The sequence below is a fragment of the Canis lupus genome, chromosome 5 (assembly GCF_003254725.2).
Source record: "Canis lupus dingo isolate Sandy chromosome 5, ASM325472v2, whole genome shotgun sequence".
NCBI lineage: Eukaryota > Metazoa > Chordata > Mammalia > Carnivora > Canidae > Canis > Canis lupus.
The window spans coordinates 83,810,405-83,836,454 of NC_064247.1; the positions used below are offsets into that span (position 1 = coordinate 83,810,405).

At 43.1% G+C, this 26,050-nt stretch overlaps 1 long non-coding RNA gene across 1 annotated transcript; it reads right to left on the reverse strand.

Annotated features, from left to right (window-relative positions):
• Window positions 1–208: 208 nt before the first annotated feature.
• Window positions 209–5,567, reverse strand: LOC112647595 (uncharacterized). The gene is made up of 3 exons (XR_003128366.2): window positions 5,454–5,567; window positions 1,898–1,937; window positions 209–1,765 (listed from the first exon to the last, which is right to left on the reverse strand). It is a non-coding gene; the product is annotated as an uncharacterized LOC112647595 (long non-coding RNA).
• Between the last annotated feature and the right edge of the window lie 20,483 nt (window positions 5,568–26,050).

The window sequence follows — 26,050 nt, forward strand, 5'->3', positions numbered from 1 at the left end:
CATACATAGCCCATTTAAGCTTTCATAGTTAACTAAAATCATTGTTGAGTTGTATCTGAGAGGCACAACCATATGGATAAAAACTAAGGAAAGTTATCCATTATTCAGATGTTTCTAAATGTCTGTTTATTGTAAGAGCACAAAATAGTCAAATTTGGAAGCTGATGTTTTAAAAGATTTTATCGATTCTTGAGAGCAGCTTGCACAGAGTATAGGTTATTAGATTCTTTCGTGAGAGGGTCAGAAGAGGATATTCATTTTTGTTTTCATTAGCATTTTAGGTGAGATGGACAAAAGGAAGTTAACTAGCATTTGTTGGATATTATAATGTCCTAGCTCTTTTATAAATATTATTTGACATTGTCCTCTATGAAGGAGGTCATGCTTTAAAATACACATTACTTCTATGAAGTATTGTCTTCATTTTATTTGTTGGTGGAGCTGGGACCAAAAGTAACTGTGGCCAGCATGGAAAGGTTGGAAGGACAGGACCCAAACATGAAGGAAGGCGTGATTGTTTTGTAGATTAAGAAAGCTAAGCTCATTCTTGTGGTGGGATCAAGGCCTGGAGAGACAGACCAAATTAGAGCAGTGGTTTTGGACTAGGGCATTTTGCTCTCCTAGAGAACGCTCAGCAATGTCTGGAGATATTTGTGGTTGTCACACTGGAAGTAAGGGTGCCACTGGCATACAGTGGGTAGAGGCCAAGGATGCTGCAAAACACGCTACAATGATCAGAAAAGGCCTCCACAACAAAAAAGTATCTGGTCCCAAATATCAATGATGCTGAAGCAGAGAAACCCTTCATTCTCGAGTCCCCTGGGACTCCTGATGCTCCTCTGTATTTTATCACTCCTGCCAGTTTTTAGAGATCAGCATTTTAATCAAGATCTGGGAAATGAATGTTGTAATGATGGCATGTGCATTGGGAAGAAGCATAAGGTAGAGGGACCAAGGCACATCCCGACTCTGCTACCTGTAAGTCGTACCTCTTGGGGAAATGATTTACCCTCTTGATGACTGAGTTTCCTCACGTGCACATTAGGGAAATACTAGCCTAAACCCCGTGAGGTTCCTGAAAGGATGAAGTGAGCTATTGCACGTGAAGAGTTTAGTGAGACACCAGGTACAGAGTAAATGTTCAACTACTTCGCTGTTATTTTTATTTTCATTGCTGTTATTAGTGCTTCGTCTTTTATTTCCATTTTTCTGGAGAGCATTCAGTTTTTAATACTACCTTTTCTTTTTTAAGAAAGCTTTTATCTCAAGGTTAGGTAGACCTGCTTTCACTCGTGTTTGATTACAGACTGCAGCAGAATCCGAATGAGGAGGAGGGGGCCAAGCTGCAGGAGGAAGCTGTGGGCTATTTTTAAAAGAAATGCTCGTCTATGCACAACTCCACAAACTCTTCCAGTGTGGTGGTGTCTGTATCTTAGTGCCACACCCAACGCTCCCCGAGAGTCCCAGTCCTTGCTACAAAGCGCAGCAGCCTCTCCATAGCTCGGGGATCTAGCACGGGGGATCGGGGATCGGAGCTTGGCCTCCAGCCCAGGGCTGTTGTTACAGCTAAGGAGAGCATCAGGCCGCCCCAGGGAGCTCACTGCACGTGTCTTGGGTGGCCTAAAATCACAGTCACTGAGCATGAGAAAGACAGGGCCAGAAAGAGGAAATGGGTGAGGGTGGTGGCAGAAGGGAGCCAGAAAGAGAACGATCTAGGTATTACAGAACTTACAGGGTTCGTTCAAGAAACTTGCTCACGGCCACACTGCAAATAAATGAAGAAACCACAATTAAAACTCCAGAAATTCTTCTTCTCCAGCCTTCTGCCATTCTTCAGACTTAAAGGAGTCCGCTCATCAGAGAAGCTATCAGCAGGATCCTGAATCCAGGTACTTACAAGAAAGGCAGATAGAGGCAATCTTGTTATTGATAAAACACTGTAAAGAATGAAATGGAATGTGTTGTTTACTGCCGAGTACAGAAAACAGAGAAATAAGAAATATCCATCAAATCTCCCACATAGAAAATAAACTTTCTGTGGAAAGGTAAGAGGGAATTCCTGTGTTAGATGTCAAATCCTTTTGTTGGTTGTCTTCTGCCTACGGGTGACTGGGCAGCAATACCCCGGGGCAGATGTGGCTTGTACCCTTGTTTGTCAATTGGAAGATGCCACTCTGTCATTTGGGGCCTCGTGAATAACTGGAAAATTCCTTGGGAAAACTGTCATCCTAACTAGTGTATGTCCACCCCTGAAAGGAAGAGTTGATTTATTATAAAGTTCTGAAGCATCTGTGAAGGTTATCAACGACATTTATGGAAATGGTGAAGCTTACCATGGCCATCAGCACCACCATCACCAATACCACCACCCCAAATCATCAACCTCGTCTTCCTCGTCACCAACAGCACTGCCGCCACCACTATCATCATCAACATTATCACTATAATCCATCCATCACCACCCATCATCTTCATCATCACCACCACCACCACCACCAGCAGCAGCACCACCACCACCATCAGAGGCACTGCCAGCACCACCATCATCTTAATCATCACTACCGTCGTCGTGATCATTGTCACCATCATCATCATCGCCACCAAATTGTCTTCATTATTATCACCTTCATCATGAACATCATCATGATCACCGCCACAACTGTTCTTATTGCTGTGTATCAGGGATTGGGTTTGTATTAAGTATTTCATTTAGCACTCACATCATGAGGCAGGTAATCTTATTCATTAACATTCCTTTCTTTATAGTTGTGGAAACTCAGACTCAAATGGGTGAAATAGTTTATCAAGGATCATACTCGGAGGGACATTTCCTGGTACATGGCCACTTGTTAACATCATGCCCATTCTTCTAGGACTGATGCAAAAGTTCTGTCCTTTATGAAGCCACTCCAAATCCTCACTATTTTTTAAAGATTTTATTTATTAGAGAGAGAGAGAGAGAGAGAACCAGGGCAGGAGATCAGAGGGACAAACAGGTTCCCTGCTTAGTGTGGAGCCCAACATGGGGCTTGTCCCAGGACCCTGAGAACATGACCTGAGCCAAAGTCAGATGATAACTGACTGAGCCACCAAGGAGCCCCCCCAAATCCTATGTGTGTATCACTTATGACGGCACAGTCTGAGCTGCATTCTGCTTGGTAGTATGCAGCTAATCAGACATCCCGTCCAGCCAAGAAATGAGAGGCTAGAGTCTATTATTTGCCAGCACATAGTCAGCACTTAATACATTGGATGGTTGCAGTACGGGTGGCCTTTGAATACATTTTACAAAGATTCTGAATCTTTTCCTGGATCCAAATTAAAGCACTAAAATATACATTTATCTGTCCAATAATGTAGTAGCTGAAATACTCCCAGCTTGACAAACACAAGATAAGGAGAAAAAAAAAAAAAATTGTGTTTAACTCCAAGGCTAACCAAGTTAGATGTTTTCTGCTAAAAACAAAACCAGGATCCTTTCCACTAGAAATAGAACTCTTGATTTAGCCTTTGCAGAAGCCTTGGGCCTGGGGGCCAGGCCACTCTGTCCTGCTTCACTATGAACTATCAGTCCCTTGCAAGGTTAGAGCCCTTACCAGGCCAGGGTTAGTTAATTCACTGTTTACAGGGCAGTGAGCTCTTCAGCAGCAGACTTTTATATTCACATTTCTCTGATTCCCTGTTTTAGCACAAAGCCTACAACAAAATGGATGCTGGATCAATTTTTGGATGAATGAATGAATTTGTTCTTTTTTAAAAAATTTATTCTTTATTTATTAATTTTCCCAACTGTGAAAGGCAAGAAAATATGTTAGGTGAGCCCCAGGGAAAGCGCCAGATCTCATGTGATAAAAGGGTATGGGAATCCGTTGTTATTAGGTCTGATTCAGAGCAGTGATGGCTGCAGTACTCCTATGCAGTTTTGGAGAAGATGAAAAAGAGGCTTAATCAGGCTGGCTGAGCCATTAATTTGACATTATCTTTATCTTTGCAAGTGAGAGACGCAACTACTGCTTCGGAAAGAACCCAGAGGATGCTTCGGAAAGAACCCAGAGGATGTTTCTTTTCCCCTTTTCTTCAACTCTGATATTGCAGAGCAAGTTCAACTAAACTAATCCAATCCTCATCCCTCCACCCCTTTGTATTGAGAAGGAGAGGTAGGAGAAGGGGAAGGGCGGAGGGAGGAGGAGGTGATGATGATGAGCCTCCGTGGGCATCAGCTCTGAGTGTGAGTGCCAGCAAGACGAAGCAGGGAAATACTGGAATTGAAGACACCCTTGCCCTCTACCTGAGGCACAAACAAGGTGGAGAACTGGTCTCCATCGGGTTCCAGGCAGTGGCTAATTCAACGGGCCACTCAGGCTACTCCCAGATGTGGGCCTCTCCAGTCAGGTCTTCACCAGCTTCGGGGAGGAAAAGCTCAGCCACACAAAGGGGAATACGAGATTGGTAGAGAGAGGAAATCTATAGCATCTCAAAGGCCTTCAACACACATGGATGCAAAAAGCCCAGCATAAATTTTCTCCACACTCGGTGCCTTGGAAAGACATTTGGGAAGATGGCGCTGTACAGTTAGAGCTACTTTCTAGGGGAAAGTTTCTTTAATGGTTTATGGCCAAAACCAGAGGACTGAACCTTCCCTTGTCTACAAAGAGAGACCAAGATAGAAGGCTCTGGAGATTTGCAGACTTTGGAGACATGCCATTGTCATCTCTTCCCTGACTACTTCATTGCTTCATGCCTGGTCTCCCAACACCCATTCACCCATTCTTACCTCCTTCCACCTTGTTCCCGTCACACCAAGGAGAGAAATTCAAGGCTGACTATATTATTCTCTAGCTGAAACATTTTAATGCCTTTATACTCCTTTTAGAACAAATAACAGAATATCAGTAATCTTAGCAGGGTCCTGCGTGATCTGGGCACCGGCCATGTCTCCAGTGTGTCCATGCAGCTCTTTCTCTTGACCTCTGGATTCCAGTTACATCAGCTTCTCTTTAGTTTCTTAAGCACTTCGTGGGGCCCTATCCCTTCATCTACTTACTTTTGACACAAATACCATCTGTCCTTGAGATCTCAGATCTGTCTTCTCTCCTCCACGGACATTTGCACTGAAGAAACAGCCTCGGTCAAGGCTCTATCTCTATCATATGTCCTCAAAGCACCCTGCACTTTTCCTTCATATCATTGAAATTAAGATGTGTAAGTTGTAAGTATAGACATATTTCTGTATCCTCTGCATCTACAGCATTGCCTTCAACATGGCAAGTACTCAATACATATTTGTTAAATAAAAGTTATGAAAGGTTATCTCAAAAACAGAGAGAGAGATTGAGAGAGAATGAATTAGGGTCACGTGAGAGGCTAGTTAATTACCATGTTAATGCTTCAAATATCTCAACTAAGACCAATATTTGATCTATGTTTCTGTGCATGTATATGTATGTGCCCACCTTTCCGACTCTGCCTTGGTAGCCTTGAACAATGTATGCGGGGCATCACAGAAATGTTATTAATCCTGACTTGAATATACAGGAACAAAGTTCTGTCCAGAGATAGAGATTTTTACATTCTGATTCCAAAGTGACTGGGTGTGTGACCTCTGTTTATTACATCATCTCTCTGACTTGCCTAATTCTTATTTGTAATGACAAAACCCTCATCTTTCAATGACTTGGATAAGTCGTATTGTGTGCAAAGCTAACCTAGATATATATGAAAATAGAAGACTCCATCTCAGCCCTTGGGAACCTTCCAGTTTAACAGAAAGTAGGCAAATAAATAGTTCTTTTTTTAAAAAAGAGATTTTATTATTTATTTAAGAGAGAGAGAGAGAGAGTGCAAATAAGTGGGAGGGAGAGGCAGAGGCAGGGAGACGGGCGTACTCCCTACTAATCAGGGAGCCTGATACATGAGGCTCGATCCCAGGACCCCAAGATCATGACCTGAACTGAAGGCAGACACTTAACTGACTGAGCCACCCAAGTGCCCCAGTAAATCTTTACAGTAACAAAGTAAGTACCATTTTCAAGATTTGGATACAGGGTTTGGGGAGCAGAGAAGGAAACCAATTCATGGCACTGTTTGTAGGAGTCAAGGATAGCTCTCTGGACAGGGACACTTTGACAATTAAGCTAAAGGATGAACTCACCTACCACAGATGGAACAGCAGTAGGCACCTGCTCTGGGGCTGGAAAATTCTTAGTGGAAATCCTACTCTACCTCTCACTCACTGAGAGCAGATTTCTACTTCACTCTCTGGGACTATCTTCCTCATCCACAAAATGGGACTGAATAGCCCCCCCTCTTCCATGTTGGGGAGATACTGTACACAAAGTACTTCTTATCAAAAGATCCAACCCACAGTAGGTGCTCAGTAAATGGTAGCTTGACTTCATCATTCTTCCTCTGCTCCATTTCAGTGACTGGCAGGTCAGGGAGCATGCTTCTAATGGATTCATATTTCTGCAGGGAATGGTTTGCATAACTACGCTAAGGGGCAAAGTAAGACAGCTGAGTGTTGTCTTTTGATGTGTTTTTCCCAAGGCAATCCGCACAGGCTCCCGCAATATCAGTTTCCTTGCAATATCAGGAAATTACAGAGTGCCGTGGGGGTTTTGCAGGGGGAGGGCAGCAATGGTGAACCGGGGAGAGATGATACGCATGCAGATTCCTGCCAGGGCTCACCCTGGGGCCTAGCAGAGGCAGCAGAGCAGGCCTTGCTTATTACCTCTGAAGCTTGAATGGACCACCTTGACCCCTTGAGGAAAATGGAGAATGACATGGAGAACATGACATGTTTTCAGGCAGAAAGAAAGGAGAGAGTCAAGCAGAGATGACGAGAGTGTGAATATTAAGTGTCCAAGCAAATTTGTAAATTTCTAGGCTCAGATTTCTGAGTAATCTCAGGAGGGACAGGTAGGTTCTAGATGCTTCTACGTTAAGAACAATGAAGCCTCAACAATCTATCAAACATTCACTCACCATTCAAGACTCATCCCAGAATCTCCCTTCTAGGACACTTTCTCTGATCCCTCAGGTCAGAGCAGGCCCTGTTCTCACCCCTGCTGATCCCCTACTCATTCTGCGTCCTTTGCAGCCATCACGCTGCATGCGGAGGACTCACAGGGGCCCTCCAACTTCGTCTCTTGTGGCTTCTCCAAATCTGTCCACCCAGTGCAATCTCTTTCCCTGCCACTGGATAAACGCAGCAAGCATCCAAACCTTTCTTGTCAGTCTTAGCCCATACAAACAGTTCTCAGGTGAATTCAATTCCCCAAAAATCAATCTCATTTTAGCAAGTATAATATCCAGCCCCGTGGAATAATCACACTTTAATTGTCTTTTAAAGTTGGAATTTCTTCCCCCTCACCAGCTCAGTCCTACTGCAGACATGAGAGCTGCAGGCTCAGAAAGGGGAGAGGTGGCCAGTCTCTTCTTCCCCAGGGCTTGGACCCCTTCTCCCTTAACTGCCTACTAAAGTTCCTGAGCCTCAGCAGGGTGGGAGGGTAGAAAGCGGCACAGGACAGTTGTTCTCTGGTTGGTGGTCTTGTGTTGGTGTGGCATGCCTGTCATACGGTATTCAGAACTGACTTTCTCCAGAAACATGTTTTGGATTCTTGAAAGACCCACAGCCTCTATTCCTGAGGCTCTCACACTCACCTGACCCTCTCTTCTGGGTGGTCTCGGACTCATTCCTTAGTCCGCTGGGATCTGTCCAAACCTCTGCAAAGAAGTTGCTTCCAAATGGGGCTGAGAAGATCCCATGCCAGACCTCTCTCTCTTTGGGTGCTCCTACATGGGAACATAGGAAAGCTTTTCCAGATCATGGTAAGATGCTCCTCTAGCACTTGTGAGGTCAACTTTGGGAGCTTGGGCCACTGAGTACATGGTTCAATACATCTCAGTGAATCTCTGCTCCACTAGAGAGCACCCCTACTATTACTATTGTTGTTACAGTTCTCAAGTGAGGTGTCAGACACCAGGGCTGCCATGCCATCAAAATGTCAAGAGACAGTATATTAAATTTTCAGGGTAGTCCTGCCAAGGCCTGCCACTGTCAAGTCCTCCTATTGTGAAGACATGAAGGAAGGAAATGCCCTCCACTCCTTTCCACCAAGGCAAGCCAGGGAGACTCACCATAAACCAACAGCTCGCTCCAAAAGCTGCCTCCTTTCATTTCACATCACTTTGGATGTAATTGAATCATATAGTAACTATCAAACCAATTTTCCAACTCTAAGATGTCTCTTGTCTTAAGATCTCAGCTGAAGTTCCTGTTTCAACCTTCCATTTTACCATAATTATTGATTAGTCGGAATAGCTCTGTGCCAATGGGGACCATTTTAAGAGGATTGCAACGTATGGATTTATCCTTCGTCCACTGCTTTCTTGTTTCTCAAACTGAAGAGTACAAGACTTAATTCCTTTCAATGGTAATCATATTGAAAGGAAAAAAAAAACAAGAGAGTGGGGCGCTAAATGAATAAAACTGCAAAGAAGTTTGAGAAATAATAGTAGAAATTTGTTAAATATACATTACAAAGTATTCTAATTATCCTGTAATTGGCCAAGGCTATGGTAGTCAAGCATGTTCCATACAATCAAAGGGAAATAGATATTTGGCTGATGGACCAGACACACTCTTTAATCCTTCTAATAAGCATGCCCTCAGCAACAAAGCAACATAAATTTAAAAGCATCTCAGTAACATTGTGTGGAAGGGATTGTAAAAGGAAAATAAATGTCAATTAAGTACCCGGAATGGGAAAAATATCAATGATACCACCTCTATTTAGTTTTCCATCTTAAATATGAGACTTTACACATGAGACTTTGCATTTTAACCCATTAGAATATTTCTCAAGCATGAAACATTGGGGGGTCTCAGGGACATGACATTCATTCTTGGGAGCAGAATCTTAGCTTTCTCTGTTTTTCTGACTAAACTGGGCACTGTTATCTGTTTTCCTCATCCCTGGGAAAATATGCTTAATACAGAGTTGTCAAAGAAACGGAAAATTAAAGAATGGATGGGTGACTGGATCTCTACGCCGGGCACAGAGTGAGGCATACACAGAGTCCTTGGACTTGAGAACCTCAGGTATAAAGGAAAGAGAAGCCAGAGTTTAAAAATGATGCACAGACAAGGCAGACAAAGGTAGAAGCCTCCCTGCAAGGAGCTTGCAGGCTTGTAAAGCCTTCTCACGTCTCTTGGGGTTGGTTTTCAGGAGTCCATCCCGACCCCCCATCTGGGGATTCGGTGCAGAAAGAGGACTGAGGATGATTCCTGCAATTGGCTGATGAGGGACTGGACCGTTCCTGTAAGGTCTTGCCTGGGAGTGGGGAAGGGATGATGGGAGAGGAGCGGTTTGCTTTCCAGCTGTCAGCTCACCAAGGAGGAGAAATACAGACAGCGTAGCAGGCGCCTCAAACACCAGGACGCATGAAAATTCGTCGTCCACCCTCTCACTCAACAAACATTAATTGAGCATCTACTGTATGTCGGGCTCGGTTCTACATTCTAGGTGTACAGACTGAACAAAAGCAGAAACAGTCTTGCAATGCACAGTTTTTGGTCTAGTGGAGGAAATAGGCACGAGATGAACAAGCACAAAAAAATTAGTACTTGTTACATTTAGTAAAAGTGCAACTAAGACACACGCTCTAAAATTAATTTTTAAACTCTCAAGAGAATGGGTGGCTTAAAATTAGCCAGAGAGGGTGGGCAGTAGATGGAGGTAAATTTCCTGATCCAATAGTTTGGACTATTTCTAGGGCACAGTTTAGTGAAATTGATAGTCTACTATCAATGGTCTCCATTTTCTTTATTTTTCTCCCCTTTATAAGATCTTCCCAACCCCATTCACCTGACCCACCTACTGGTTCTGAGTAAACATTTTTACCATTTGTGCCAAATGTGCTGCTTGATCTCATTTCACAGAAATGCTATGAGGTAGAGATGAGAAAGCACCGTAGACTCAGGATTTAATTTGAAATCTAGCTCTGTCCCTTGCCTCCTGTGTGTCTTTGGGGAAATTGCTAAACCTCTCTGCATCTATTTCCTTATTTAGGATCACTTTTTCTCATAAAAGAATTTTATTGTGTAAGCCATATAAAAGCAACTTCAAGTAGAATTCTGAAAAATAGAAAGGGGACCTACAATCTCCTCTCTCTCATGCTTCTGCTGTTACCCATAGTTCTTTGCTTCCCATCCCCACAGATGTGGGAACCACTTGTGTATATAACTGGAGTATAGTCTCAACACACCTGGCATTCAGAATTCTATATCCAATGTTTTTGTGTACTTTGTACAATTAACATCCATGTGACTTTTGAGTCTTTCTAAAATTTGCATTTTGGTAGAGGAAAAACAATCCCAGGACCTGCATGCGTTTCCCCGGGATGCTGAGACAGTGAGTTACCTAGGACTTGTCCCTAGAAAGCTGACACAGGGACCTGGCTCTGCCTGGATCCCTGAGGTGCAGAGAGGGGGACGGCCCTCCAGAGGATGTTTCAGTTCTACAGGAAGGACAGAGACAGATAAGAGGGCACGAATGGGGTCTGTGATTTTAGCTCTAAATTGATCTAGGATCTTTCCCTGATTATGTGCCTTTGTTCTCTGACATGGTGGGGGGTGGGTGGGAGGAGGGAAGGTTTGCCTTTTATAAGGAAGAAGGAGAGGAAAGAAAGCAAAAGAGCAAGGTAGACAGGGAAGCCGGTGGGGGTGGAGGGGTGATGGCAGAGACTTAGAAGACTGGACAGGAAGCACTGCTAGGAAATAGGAAAGGACGGCTTAGGGGTAGGGGTGGGGGAGTGTGAAAAGCAGGATCTGCAGAGCTGGCCTCACTCCCTGGGGTAACTATGGCCTCATTTGGCTATTTTAGGTCTTTCTCCAGTTGAGAATTGTTTTATTCATTGATAGGAAATCCCATAACTAGCTTCTTAGGTTTAACAATAATACAACTAATATAAGTGCTTACTAGCAATATAATATAGAGTTAGGAAATTAGACTTTAAATTAAATTTGACCTTTGAAAAGCAACAATGATTTCCTATTTCAAAAGTAGTACATTATTACTAGGAAAAACATGAAAAAGTCATAAATGCATTAACAGAAAAATGAATTATATGTAACTATGCACACATATGTATGAAATTTATAAATAGGCAATATTTATCATTGTGCAATGGGTACTGACAATTTTACTTCTATGTTTGTGTACCTTTGGTATTGTTATTATATATAGATAGGATTTTATTTGCAAGCTTGAAAAATGCCATATATATATATAGTTTATTTCTTCTTTTTCCACTTGACATTATATTGAGAGCATTTTCCTCTGACATTAAATATTCTTAGAGTGTAATATCTTTAACTGATGAATTTGGATGCATTATTCTTTATTGAAACATTTATTGAATTTTTCCCTGTTGTCAGAGATTTACATTATTGCCAACAATTCTTTACTATAAGCAACACCCTGTTGAACAGTCTTGTGCATGTGACTCTGCCTGCAATTCATTCTTTGGATAAATTCCAAACAGTTAGATTAGTCAATCAAAAAAATATGGGTATTTCAAGGCTCTTGATACTTGGTGTTAAATTATTTTTTGCAGAAATTTCTATTTCCAACAGAGACATAGTATCATCTCATGGGACTCTTGCCCACCCTGGGCGTGTGTGTGTGTGTGTGTGTGTGTGTGTAAAGCATCACCTACTAATTTGGGTCTTCCAGTAATATATCTTATCAGTGGGCTAATTCTCATTATTCTTACTTTTTTTCCACTTGTACAGTTTTTTTTTCCTTTTGTGAATTTCTTGTTAATGCTCCGTGCTCATTTGTGAAATATCCTCATTTACTTTCTTTTTTTGCCCATATCATTTATACTCTACCAGCTTTCAAGAGGATTGTAAGTAACTTACAGCAAAAGACAAAGATGCAATCAAAACACTAAAATCAAGCCAAACAAATCACGCCTCACACATGTCAGAGGAATATTGCAGTTTAATAAACACTATCACCTGCATCCTCCTATTCAAGCGTCACCAGATATCTGGGAAGTCTGGGAAGTACAGCCCTCCTTCATGTTGATGCAGGAACTGTGGCTCCGAGAGAAGAGGTGCTGGGCCCGGGCCAGAGAGCTGTCGCCCGGCAGCAGCAGAACTTCTCACCGTAGTGACTTCATCTCAAACTTACGCTGTCAGTTCACTCATTTAGTAGCTATTTATTGAGGGTAAATATGCTAGATATGAACGAGAGAAAATATTTCTTTCAATTTTGAGGGGATTGGAGATAGGCAACAAGCAAAGATGCGTATTGTATTAGGAGGATAAAAGCCAGGAAGGCAAATAAGGGAGAGCAGATAAAGAGTGAGGGGTTCAGGGTGGTGGATGCAGGTGTTATTGCTTATTAGGGGATCTTATCCCTCCCTCCAGTGTGTACAAGATCTCCAAGTGTTAAGATTCTGCTGTGCAGCCAGGCAAGTGCCCTTAAAATGAAGACAGGGAGAGAGCTAAGGGGCTGCGGACCAACCGCCACACCTCACCCCTCCTCACCGGTGTCACACAGCCAAAATGTATTCAGAAGTCTGAAGTGAAATTGTGCAAATCCATCATCCACACCGTCTTCAAGGTTACCTGCAGGGGAGCTGAATGCATGCCTGGGGTGGGGGGACAGGACTTCTGGGGGAGTGACAGCAGCTGCTTCTGCAGGAAACCCCAAGGGAGCACAGCGGAGGGAGAGAAAGTGGCAGAGAAGTTCCCGCCCTGTTGGAGGGTTCAATGTCATCTCTCGGACACAACGAATAACTTTCCTGCTCTTCCATACGAAGCAACAGTCCCTCTGCTCGATTTTCCTTGATTGTGTAGCTCTGATTACAAACACGCCAAGGAAATCTCAGGGCATTACTGCAAAGCTAAGGAGTCTCTGAAGGATCAGAGAGTCAGCTCCACAAAAAAATCCCAATTCCTAGCATGAAACTGGAGAATGAAAGCCAAAGGCACAAGAAAAGGAATGTGCATTCATGTCACATAGCCGCGGCTGGAGTCCAGAGCTGTGTCTGGACGCTGCGAGATCACGTTCTGGGATGCTGATTGGGTTCATAATGACAGCCCAGTCTTGGAGGGCAGTGAAGCTAAATCTCCATGGTCATAGACAGTGGTAGGCCCCAGGAGACCTGGAAGGTTGTCTAGTGTCCTCGTAAGGCACCAGGTAGCCATCTGGTCCTCACTGTGCAGACCGTGCAGGTAGACAGGCCCTTCCATAAGCCTCTCTAGATCTGACCCACAAAATACAAGAATTTTCTATCAATTAAAAATACGAGTTGCTTTTTTAATTGTGGTAAAAAAAAAATAAATAAAACCAAGATAACATGAGACCTACCCACTTCAGCAAATTTTTATGTGTATAGTACTGTTAATCACAAGCACAATTTATCTCCGGAACTTTTTTTTTTTCATCTTGCACGACTGAAACTTTATACCCTTTGAACAGCAACTCCCTATTTCTTTCTCCCCCTAGCCCCTAGCATGATTCCACTTATAGGAGGTTATCTAAAGCGGTCAAACTCATAAAAGCAGAAAGCAAATTAATCTAGGTTTTGAAGTTTCTGAGCCTTCTTTGCACGCTCAGATATTTTAAGAGACAACAAACATAACTGAACACATAGTGCACGTGAGGCATCGCACAGAGCACTGCAGACGTACACCCCACTTGCTGGGGAGGAAGGAACAGCTTCAGGGAGAGCACCATCATTAGTAGTGATGCTCAGAGGTCTCTCTCAGCACACACACATACACACAAAGATGAGAGCCAGTCAGGGCCCTGAGTTGCGTACTTCTTGACAAGAAGGAAAGACTAAGTGGTACACGGGCCATTGGAACCCTCAGCCCATCTTTTCCCACCCAATGGCATTGCTTTCACTGCTGCCCTGCAACCTGTAACTCCCAAAAGTCTATCTAGTTAGGCCTCCTATATTCAGTTACGGTGTCCATACCGGTATATTCACTTATTTTATTCATTCGGGTATCAAACTACCATGCCAGACATTGTGCTGGGGACACAATGTCAAATAAGTCAGATGAGTCCCCTGCCCTGATGAAATTTTCGCCGAGCTGGGAAAGCTGATATGATAGCAGTCATTTTAAAGTAAGATCCATCATGCACTCAAGAAATGCGTGGTGTGTGGTAATGGGTAATGGGAATTCTTGGGATTATCTGGGGCCCAAGACAGGATCTCTGAGTGAGTGATGTTTAACCTGCTACTCGAACGGGTTGTGTGTGTGTCTGTGAATGTGTATTAGAGGCAGAGACAGAGAGAGAAAGAGGACAGAGACACAGCACATGTGCTTGAGGAAAGCCAGAACACAGCCTCTATTTCCAATGTAAACTCCCCGGCCAGGGTCCTGCTAAGCTGTTTGCTTAGCATAGGGCAGCACCAAGGCCTCTTCCTCCAGGTGTCCCTGACCTCACTCCTGTTGTGGAAATCTCACACTTAAAAACATTTGACTGCTCCAGCCAGATTGTTATCTACATCAAAGAGAAGGAAAAGCTGAAAAGGATGAATGGTGGAGTAAAAAAGATGAACATGGATGTTGAGCGAACGCAGATGGTGAGTGGGGAATTTCCCTCCAGGACTGTTCTGTTTGTTTGTGAAAAGAGATAGGGGCCGTCCATGACTGCTAGCCCCTCTCGGCACCTCCGCCGCTCTTCACAAAGCCCAACTCTTCTAGGTCTTCCAGGCTTTTGCTCCCCTGCACGCCACTGTTAGGAGAGTCCCTTCCTTGTCCAATGTTCCAAGGCTTCTGAGTATCCGAACCCAGATCCAACCCCACTCTCTACATTACACCAGACCAGAATGCCAAAGTTTACAGAGAAAGATCTGAAGAAATAATCCAGGATTTACTCTTAACACAATGATGTGCATCTTTCCAATCTTTTTTCCTTCTTGCCCAATTCTTTTTTACATAGTTGTTATGTTTGTCATGAGTAGAATTTTAGATCTTGCCTTTTTTTTTTCTAAAAAATGTAGTAACGAACCTATTAGCATCAAAAACTCTTGGTAACCACAACTATAAATCATTCTATAGGGACACCCGGGTGGCTCAGGCGGTTGAGCGTCTGCCTACGGCTCAGGTTGTGATCCTGGAGTCCTGGGATCAAGTCCCACATCGGGCTCCCTGTGTGGAACCTGCTTCTTTCTCTGCCTGTGTCTCTCATGAACAAATAAATAAAATCTTAAAAAAAATCATTTTATAGTCTGAATAGTATTGATAAATAGTATGGATATATATATACCATAAGTTATTCGGCCTACTAAGCTACGGGTATATGTTTGGGTGATTTCCCCTATTGTTTTTATTGCTTTGGGACTCTAGCGTGGCAATAAGCTTCTTTCTACGTACAATACAGTTGACTTCTAAGAGTTCAAAAGTAGTAACATGTCAAATGTCTTGAAGTGATTTTGAAGCAGGACCTGATCCCTTTCTTAACAAGAACCACATCTTAGTAATTGTTTCCTGAAGTGAGAAAAGTACTAGTACCTAGCTTGTATATTTTATGATTGTTGGAGGATTAGTGTGCACGTGTGTGTGCATGTGTGTGCTTGCAAACGCGTGTGGGGGGGTGTCTCTGCATCTGGCACATAATTAAACTGAATATTGTTAGCTGCTATGATGACAATGTTGACGACGGCCATCCGAGTCACACGGCAAGGCTCCCAGCTCTCCCTGCCTCCCCACTCTCCACTCCCCTTCCCCGAGCGCTTCATAGAAAAGATAGACATTGACAACAAGTAAGCACCTTCCACGCACAGCCTCTGCATCAGACATTGCACACCTCGGCTTCTTGACTCCTCAACACGGCTCTGCAAAAACGGAGCTTTACAAGGGGAAATGGAGCTCAGAATGAAGTGAGCACCCCAAGATTGTACAGCCAAGAGATACTAAGCTGAATTCAGAAGCAGATACCAGAAGCCCACTTTTCTTCCGCCCCCGTCAGAGCACGCTTCCGAGAGGCCCTCCCCCTTAACAAACCTCTAATGTCTGAATTGTGTGTATGAACCTCTAGTGCACATAGTATATATTTTATGTATATAATATATATGGATTTCACTCTTTTTGTGACAAGTCTGACATAATCCTTTCTTTATGGCTTTTCCTACACATCTTCATCACATGTCAGGGATGTTTCCTCTTAGCACCCTGCATTTTTGGCTTTCCTACACTTCAGATGTCCCCCACCCCCACTTCACACTTCACATTTTGCTCCGCAGCCTGCTGAGCTTGGCTGTGGTTTATGGGGAGGGAGGTTAAGCCGAGAGGCGCCAGGCACTGCTTCAATTACACTTTGCCTGTTCCAAGGGCTTTAATCATGACCTCTTTCTCAATGGATTCTTTCAGAAAGGCCAGGGGGAGAATAGGCAATTGGAAACCCTGGTAGTAATCAGGGTCCCAGACCTCCAACTCCACTGAGAAACATAGCTAAGGTCTAAGATTCATTAAAGGAGAAAGAAAACTAGGAAAGACTAGCCATTCCTGTAGGATCCATGTGTACTGGGGGCAGGGTAGAGGGTATACAGAGATCATAAACAATAAGAGGAAAGAGTAGGTGACAATAATTAGTCTGTGGTTTTAATTAGGAGGTCTCTCGGGCCAGATGTTCATTGACAAAGAATGAAGACCCCTTCTGAGACATGTAATGAAACTCAGACCCCCTTCACTGCCTGGGGAAGGGAGTAGAGATGCTGGGAATGGATGCATTATAGGCTTTTAGGCCTATAGCCTGAAGCTTCCTGTGATGGGGGACTGGAAGAGGAGGGGAAGTGTGATTTTGGTGGAGGCCATTCTCCAACCCCCTCCTCCTCCTACTGCGGAGGCATTTGTATTCTCTCCTGAGCAGCCCATGCAGCAGAGCATGCCTGCTTCTGATTAACAGAAGGAGGACAGCCAGGCCACCGGACTCCCTGCCTAGGAGGCTGGGCTGTCTCAGGAATCTGGGCCTCTGTGCACTGTCTGGGTCTCATTGTCATGAGAAAAGATTGGGTGAAGGCATCTTAAGCATCTTCCTTGGCATTTCCAGCAATCAGGCCCCTGCCCCAAGTAGGGTGTGACACACGGCTGGCTTTCACCATGTAAATTAGGGGTGAGCTATAATAGGGTATAATTTTGCCAACCTTCTCATTTCCCAGACATCTTCCTGTACTTTAATTTGTTTGCCATGGACCAGATCAATTATTGCAGTATGAGCTACCAGCTATTAAGTGCCAAACTCCTAAATGAAGAAACATGGAGATGGACATTTGCCCAGAGGGATGAATGAAGAAGACAACAGTCAGTGTAAGCAGTTTCCATGGAGTATCCCATTAAAGTCCCAGGAGAACACTGTGAGGTAGTTCTATCCAATCTCATTTTCCAGAAAAGAACACTGAAGCTCAGATAATTCATGGAGTGTGCCCAAGCTCACACCAGTAGTGAGCAGCAGAGCTGGGATTTGATCCCAGGAAGGATATGTTCAGAGATTGGTCTCTAAATTCTCATAAAAATAACTGAAGAAGAACAATATCAAAGGAAGGCAAGGATTTGGGCAAAAAGAGCACGGGGGCTGGAGGCAGAAAAAGTTACTTTCCTCTGGGCCAGAGGTCGGCAACCTGGTTCTGTGAAGAGTCAGAGAGCAAAGACTTTATACTTGGCAGGCCGTATGGTCTCTGTTGCAACTACTCTACTCTGCAGTTGTAGCATAGCAGCAGCCATGGATAATGTGTGGTTGTGTTCCATGAAATCTTTATTTACAAAATAGATGGATTTGACCCATGGGATTGAGTCTGCCAATCCCTGCTCTAGGCCATCATCAGAAATAGAGATGCAGAGAGGGCTTTGAGAGAACATATAATTCAGTGCCCTCATTTATAGATTACTACCTTGAGGTTCCTAGAATCCAGGGTTTGAGATGTCAGGACCGGCACCTTGTTCATGTATTCATAAGTTTGCCCAAGATTCCATGGTTGGCAAGAGGCATATTCTGAACTTGAACTCACAGAAGTCTAATCATGATACCCTTATCATTGCCCACTAGATTCTACTGACTCTATTAATATTAATTGAAAGGAATGTCTGAGTGGACACTTCTCTAGCATGTTTCTGTGTTGCATAGAGTTATTCATTGTGATCCGTACTCTTGTCCTCTCCCTGCTAACCTTGTGACCTTAGACAAAGGATTAATTTCTCTGGAAGTCAAAGACTCTATCCAAATGGACCTTGTTCTGGTTATTGGCTCTGCAACTGTAGCTGTGAGATCCTAGGCATTATCACACCCTCCTGGAGATGCCAACTATTGCCCCCTACTCACATCTTCCTAAGATAACTTCAGTGCTGTCCCCCGGCCACCACCCACAATCTGCACACACTTCTGACCAAAGCACCTCACAGGGATGACTTCATACACCCTCCTCACAGTCCACTGGACTTGCTCTAAGGCAAACCGTTCTAAGCTAAACCAGTGAAGTGTCTCTCTCAAAAACTTGCACTAAGGAGGTATCCTAAGAGTCACTGGGTGAATCCTACTAATAGGGGATGGGAATATGAGGACACAGCAACTTCTGATTCTGAGGTCCCTGAGGACAAACTGGCCTCTATCCATGTCAATGACTTCTGTAGTTTAGTTTTTCTTCAGTTTTTGAATCTTCTATATTTTGGGCCAGTTTGATTATAATTCTACTTTTAAGAGAAAAACGTGTCCTAAGACTTCCCATCTGTAATACAGCAATAACTGGGTACATACTTTACAAAGTTTTTCTTGATGAGAGCTAATGTAAAGGGACCAAGAGTCTAGATTGGACACATGGGGAAAAAAGTTAGTTCCATTCTTGCCATTTATTTTCTGAAATGGTGACTCAAAAATCTGTTTTCAAGAAAGGAAGTGCAACAGCTATATTGGAATCATGGGTCCATGCACACTTATGACCAGGAAAAGAGTGTGCAAGATATCCTGACCAACCACTGACTTGATCTAGAAAGCCTCCTGGCAGCCTTATTGATAGACTCCTTTCCAGTTCATACTCAGATAATCCCATGGGGGAAAGAAGCTCTTCCTCTACGTGGTCTCTGACTCCATTGTTACATGGCTTTGATCGACAGGTCCTTGCTAATCGTAACGTGCTTCATCTTGCCAGCCTTTTTATTAGTAATCTAATACACATGGCCTCCCTGTAATTTTTACCACGGGTCCTTGGATTGAGTTTGGGAGCCATAGAGAAGGAAGTGCATGTGGATTTCAACTGAGCTTAGCTGATGATTGCAAGCGGCATGTACTAGAGTACTAAAGGGGAATATGCAAATATATAAATAGGCCTCATGTTGGAATGGTGAAACCATGAAGACTTGCATTATCTATTTTCAAATATTTTAAACTTGGTCAAATTTTAATAATTTGATAATTTTAATAACAGAGATACTTTAAGATTGAAGCATTTGAAGATGGGGGGGGTATCATGCCCTATCTTTCTTATGCTATTTATTCCTCAGTCAAAACATGTCCAAGTCCTGCCATTGTCTCTCATGAGATATAATTTCCGTCTTTGGATTTCATCCAGCTTATCAACATCTTTTTAAAACATGGAATTCAGAAAAAAAATGTCACAGTCGAACTGTGAGCTGACCGAGGTTATCGCCTTTATTTATTTTTCTACCTACCTTGTACTAATCAGGAAGATAGGGGAGAGGGTAGAGAGTGTAGTTCCCCCAACCCAACACCCTCATCCTGTGACTCCAATGGGTTGTACCGACAGATAAATAACAACTTGTAAGAACAGTAAACTGCCTTTATTTTAACAACCACGCAGGAAGCCTGTGCCAATGGCACAACAGTAGCTTCATCTCTTGTGATTGCACCCACAAGGCCTCATTGTCCCCGTGGCATATCCTCCTCAAATCATCTCCCTACACCTCGGTCTGTTTGATGATTCTGTAACTTACATTTTCTCATAGGATTTGGTACTGGTTATTGCTTGGATACCAGCTCGTATCCTGGGCTTTTCTGAGCTGCTTTTAACCCAAATTTCTAGTTTCCTAATTTGATGCCTTCTTTTCGGCAACACTCTGGAAGAGATTATTACTTTTTAACATCAAATTTGCCATGTTTGGTCATGAAAACTGCCAATTTCCATGGCCTAAAGTTGGCATTTTAATGAAGGCTTAACACAAATATAAGGAAGTCACCAATCTAAATAGGACTTCTTGGCATAAGCTGGGCCCATCACAAAGATAGGGATGGCCTGGGCCATTGGTGGTGAGTGCTTGTTTGTTGATTATGACCCAGGATGAAGAATATGCATTTGGATGGCATATTACTGGAGGGTTGGCCTCTTTAAGACCTAGGGTCATCCATACTGCTGAGAAGCCAGGATGCGAATCTTACTCCGTGGGTAAGGAACTCCCGAAGTTTAGATAAGAGTTTGGTTGCCACAAAACATTTTGCCACATTTTGCTCCCTTGCCTTTTTGCATCTCACCACCTGCTAGCGCTGAGCCAGAGGGAGTCAGGCTGAGCCATACAAGGAATTATTTCACTGGGATTTGTTTCATTGAAGACAGCGAGATCTCACAATGCCTCACCCAGAAGACTCTTGAAGGGCAATTCCCACAATGGGAAACTAGAGCTTTAATTGAAAGGGAGTGGAAGGGACCAGAAAATCTCCAGAGCCTTGTCTCAGGGGCTACTTCAAAGGACGGTAGCATGGTGTATGGCCATGGTTCTCAGACTCCGTGTGCATCCTAATCACCTGGAGGACTTGTGGAAGCTTAGGTCCAGGGGACTGCATTTATAACAAATTCTCAGGAGATGCTGATACAGCTGGTGTATGGACCATCCTGAGAAGTAGCGGTGTAAAGGGAGGAAAAGGTTCAGAATCAAGATTGCATGAGCTCAAGTCCCACTGTTGCCACTTAGAACTATGTGGCCTTGGCCACATCATTTCTCCTCTTTGAGCTACAGGGTATTATTGTTGCTGATGCTGTTGCTAATGCTGATGTTGAAACTGGTCCTTATTTCAATATATCATCCCAAGGAATTGATAAGACAATGTGTATCAAAGCACAGGTACACAGAGTACGTCTTTAGTTTCTTTGTATCCCTACATACCTGCACAGGTGGGCCCCAAGGAAATGATGCTCTCACTTCATTCCACAACCACTTCCCCTGACTTTTTGCTTAGCAGAACTTCTCAACATGACCTTCATAAGCCCGCATGTCCACCACAGCAAAGAGCACTCAAAGCCGCCAGCCTGGCCAGTGGAGACAGGATGTCCCTGTTGTCTCGACATCTGGCCTCTCCAACACAAGCCTCTAATTTTCTGTGGCTCTCTGCTGGCCTCCCTTCAATGTGGGAGAGTGGTGTGGATAACGAGCCCCATCTGTGAGGCAGCTGGGTCCCAGAGGCCCCCCTTCTCCGGGCCTTTGAAGAATCCATCCGCATTCCGCCTGGAGGTCTCCCATTGTGGCCAGCATCTCTGTTCTCTATTAGCGGTGGGGAGAGCATCAGTATATTAAAAGGAGGAAGCAAATTAATGTCCTATTCTGGGATGTGCTAAAGCATCCCGGGATGGAGGAGGCTGCTGCAGACGACAGTGTCTTGGACACAGACGCTACTGAAGTTGCATCCAGATTGTACTCGTTTCTCCCGTCACTGCAGAGCAGGCCAGCACCACGGATGAAAAGCCATGTGATCCGGAGTCAAATAGTGGGTTTGAATTCAAGCTCTATCTAGTGGCAGTGACTCCACCTTAGGGTGAAAATGTTACATCAAGGTCCACAGAGACAACCGAGGAAGAACTCCGCCCTAAATAAACGTAACATTATTTTTCAAAACATAAAGGAATAATCAGGAAAACCAGCCTACTGACCATTCTAGACATACAGGCTGGGGCACTTCAAAGGTGAGGCGCAGGAGTTAATTTTCTTTTCTAATCTTTACAGTCATCTGTAAAATGATTATCTCCAAATCCCAGTGGGGCTTACCTGAAATCCTCTCTGAGGCTGTATCTCTGGTATTCTGAGTTATTTCCATCTGAACGGTTCTGGGTGAATTTTGCCTGAACTCAAGGACTTTGGGTTTTACTCTACACCTTTAACATTTGCTGAATGGGACAAAAACATAAACGGTGCTGACCTTTCAGACTGTTACTGAGCAATGAGCTTCCATCACTTACTATTTCTGTGAGTCTGGGTAAATTACTTAATAATCTTGCTGAGCCTCAGTTTCCTTACATGTAAAATGGGGATAATACCAATCTTTGAAAATTGTGCTAAGGATAGCTTTAAAAAAAATGTTATCTCTGGTAAAGAGAAGACGCCCAACAGTTATATCTACCAACTTCCTTGCCTCTTGCCTCACTGCCACAGACGGCTTCCCTGCATTTTAGTTCTTTTCCAAGTACTGAGTATATGTGAGCTCTTTCTTTTTTTTTTCTTTTTTCTTTTTTTCTTTCTTTTTTTTTTTTTTTTTTTTTTTTGTATATGTGAGCTCTTTCAAAGCTACATGATCCAGTTCTTTTTTAAATACAGGAAGGTTATTTATGCTAATGATCTTTTTAGAAAGCAGTCACAGCGACAGTGTGCTGGTAAATGTTTGACAACTGGCTCTCTGTGGAGAGAACTGGTGATCCATCCCTTCTGCTAATTCCATAGTGTGAGTATTTCCACCACGGCTATTCTGAGCCACCAAGGAGATACCATCGATCACAGAGCTGGAAAGAAATAAGCACAACTGGCTCCTCCAAGGTGGTGAGGGCTATCTTCAGTAGACCACGGGGCCCTGGGGTGAAGAACTGACTATTTCAAAGTAGTTATGGGGAAAAGTGAGAAGGAAGGAAGTGCAGAGATAAAGTGGAACAAACAAACAGGAAAGAAAGAAAGGAAAAACAAAGGAAAAGGAAGAAACACAGACCTTCAATACCACCCTTTTAATACTTCCATTTCTTTTTTTACAGAAAGCAAAACTGAGGACTAGAGAGCAGAAATAAGCCCCCTATGGTCTACCCTAAAATCAGTGGTGGACTTGGGACAGTAAGCCAACAGCTTAATATGTGTGATTAGAGACCAAGCATTCCAGAGGGGAAGTAGGATTAATGAGCATAACTGAGCAAATGACATGATAATTTGAACCAAATAAAACATTGTCCCACAGTCAAATCTACAATGTTATAATGACTTCCCCAGAGGAGCCCCATCACTCAGTCACTTCAAACTCAGGAAGGTAAAAAGTGGTGAAGGCTGGTCTTTGGGATCAGCCCACGTGGATGGAGAATGGGCAGTCTGACCTGCTCCTAGTGTCTCTAACCCCTGAAGTCTGTACTCCTGTGATTGAAGGGCCTGCCATTTGGTACTTAGCTGTCACACAGGAACTGGCAGTTACTAACCTGCAGCTACAAGCAATTAACATGCACAATCTTGGGAGAATTGCTGAGAAATCTGGAGGAATTACTCTGTGATTTCTCCCTCTAGCATTTGTTTTGCAAAGGGAATAATTTCTGTTGTGTTTCAGGTTTTATTCCTTGTGATGTCAACATGCATTTAGACCAGATGTTCCAACCATCTTAGGAAATTCAGAGCTGCAGATCCTTCTTTCCCAAATTGAAAAGCTCAGCATTCCAGTTAATGATACCAGACTCCTGTCTGTCATGATGGTGTGCAATTATTTTGAGATGGAGAGGAAGAACTTAGTTTTCCAGATCTCCAAGGGTCAGACCCCCTAGATGGCCTCAGCCTTTCCAGAATTCATGATTCTGTCACTTACTAGCTAGCTAATCTCTTACACCTCTCCAAAATTCTCTAATCTCCCTCTACTCCATTTGCAAAATAATGATATTGAACTCACTGAAAAATAGTGTAAAGTAAGAATTTCACAGCAAGAATATGAAAGTTTGATGGGACACGTGGGTGGCTCAGCAGTTGGGGATCTGCCTTTGGCTCAGGGCATGATCCCCACATCCGGGATCCAGTCCCACATCGGACTCCCTGCATGGAGCTTGCTTCTCCCTCTGCCTGTGTCTCTGCCTCTGTGTGTGTGTGTGTGTGTGTGTCTCATGAATAAATAAATAAAATCTTAAAAAAAAAAGAATATGAAAGTTTGAACCCTAGCCCTGCCACATAATAGCACAGTAACTTTAGAAAATGAACATAATATCTCTGAGCCTCAGGTTCTCATGTGCAAAAGCAACAAGAAGAGTAACAACAATGAAGGAATGATGAAGATACTGTAGTTTTGTGAAGATTAAGTGCTTAGCCTCGTGCCCGGGCAGAGGGAACACTTAATAAACACTGGTTTTAAAATCTTAAATATTTAATAATAACACAGATTTGTGATCCCATGACATGGATGAGGATGCGGATACTTGAAAGGAAAAGTGACTTGCCCAGAAACTCACAGCTAGGATTCAAGCACAGGTCTATCTGTCACCAAATACTGTATTCTGTGTGATAACATTTGTTTTGCAAGAGTTCTCTCATAGGAAATAGAGGGCATGTATTCTTAATAATTATTGCAATTGGTCTTCCTCTCATTTCTTTATGATTGGGAATCCTTGACCCAGATGGTAACTCAAATAGGGAGGTAGAAAGAATCTTGCACATTTTGGGGACAAGCTACTTAAACACTCTTCAGGCAGTAGAATTGTAGGAAGCTGGGAGTCAATTTTATCATTGTTATTTCTGACTTCCTTGATGGGAAAGGGCAAGAGACAGGGATTGCAGAGAATTCTCAAGTTTAAACCAGTTTCTAGTCTTCAAATGACTGATCTCATATTACAGACAAGTATAAAAAATGGTAACAAGCACTTTGTGAAACCACTAAGCTGTGTCTTGCACAGCCGGTGAAGTTCTTGAACTGGCCTAAGTCATTTATTTATAGGGAAGAAAAAAATATTCTGATGAGAACCATTTTCTAGTTTGACAATTTTATTTTAGTGTTACTTGATCTACTTTGAAGCCTCCTGGGAAATCAATGCTACATTTGACTTCTCTTCATGTCATCGTGTTAGCTATTAGATGGCTAATTCGCTTCACAAGATATGCCAATATGAGAGGCACTCTGCTCACATTAGGAGTAGAATTTCACCACTCGATGGTCAGATCTTTTATGATTAAGACAGAAGAGCAATCCAAACACGGCAGCCAATGAAAATGCTCTCCAATCACCTGCAATCACTGCTCTTGGGTTTCTAATGGAAGTGGTCCCACTTAGCACCGATCATGCAGTTCTAATTTATCTTAAAAATAATAATGTGGTTTGGTTTGGAAGTCGAAACTATGAGAAGCCCTTCTACTCTCTCTGTCTCTTTCTCTCTCTTAACCCCCCCTCCTATTTTTTCTACATGTTCTTTATGTAGCACAAAGAAGACATGAAATTAAGGTAGACCATAAAAGTAGCAATATGTAAAATTAAAGCATTGTTTTCTAAGGGATTTCAGGGAAACATGCCGCCTTTGAAGTCAGATGATAAGCCTGGATTCTGAATTGCTCATTTGCTATTTATTAGGGATGCAACTTTGAGCTAGTTGATAAATGTCCTTAGCCCTTAGTATCCTCATGTGTCAAATGAAGATACTTCTGAGAGTTTTTGCAAGGAACGACTGGGATAATGAATAAACAGCCTCACAAACGTGATGGGAACTGTTATTGAGCTTCTGAAGGAATATATGGCCTTCACTACCTGCAGTTAAATAGAATGATACGCCATCAGGCCAAGGTGAGGCTTCACTGAAACCAAGTTCATTTTCAGATTGTAAGACCTCTGAGAACTGAAGAGTATGCATTTTAGAATTCCTCATCCCCTTGTTGAAGAAGCGGGAGTATCAAGTGTAGAGAAAATCTCAACTCTGTGGTCATGAGACGCTCTTCCAGAGACAAAAGTAAAGGAGTTCTGTGTGTGTGGTGTGTGCACATTTGACACTACCATGCAAGAGGCACTTGAACGGATTATATTGGACTCCACTTTTGCCCCATGGCAGAAGTTGCCTATGAGAGAAAAAGAGAAATAAATCACAGAAATCCTGGTGC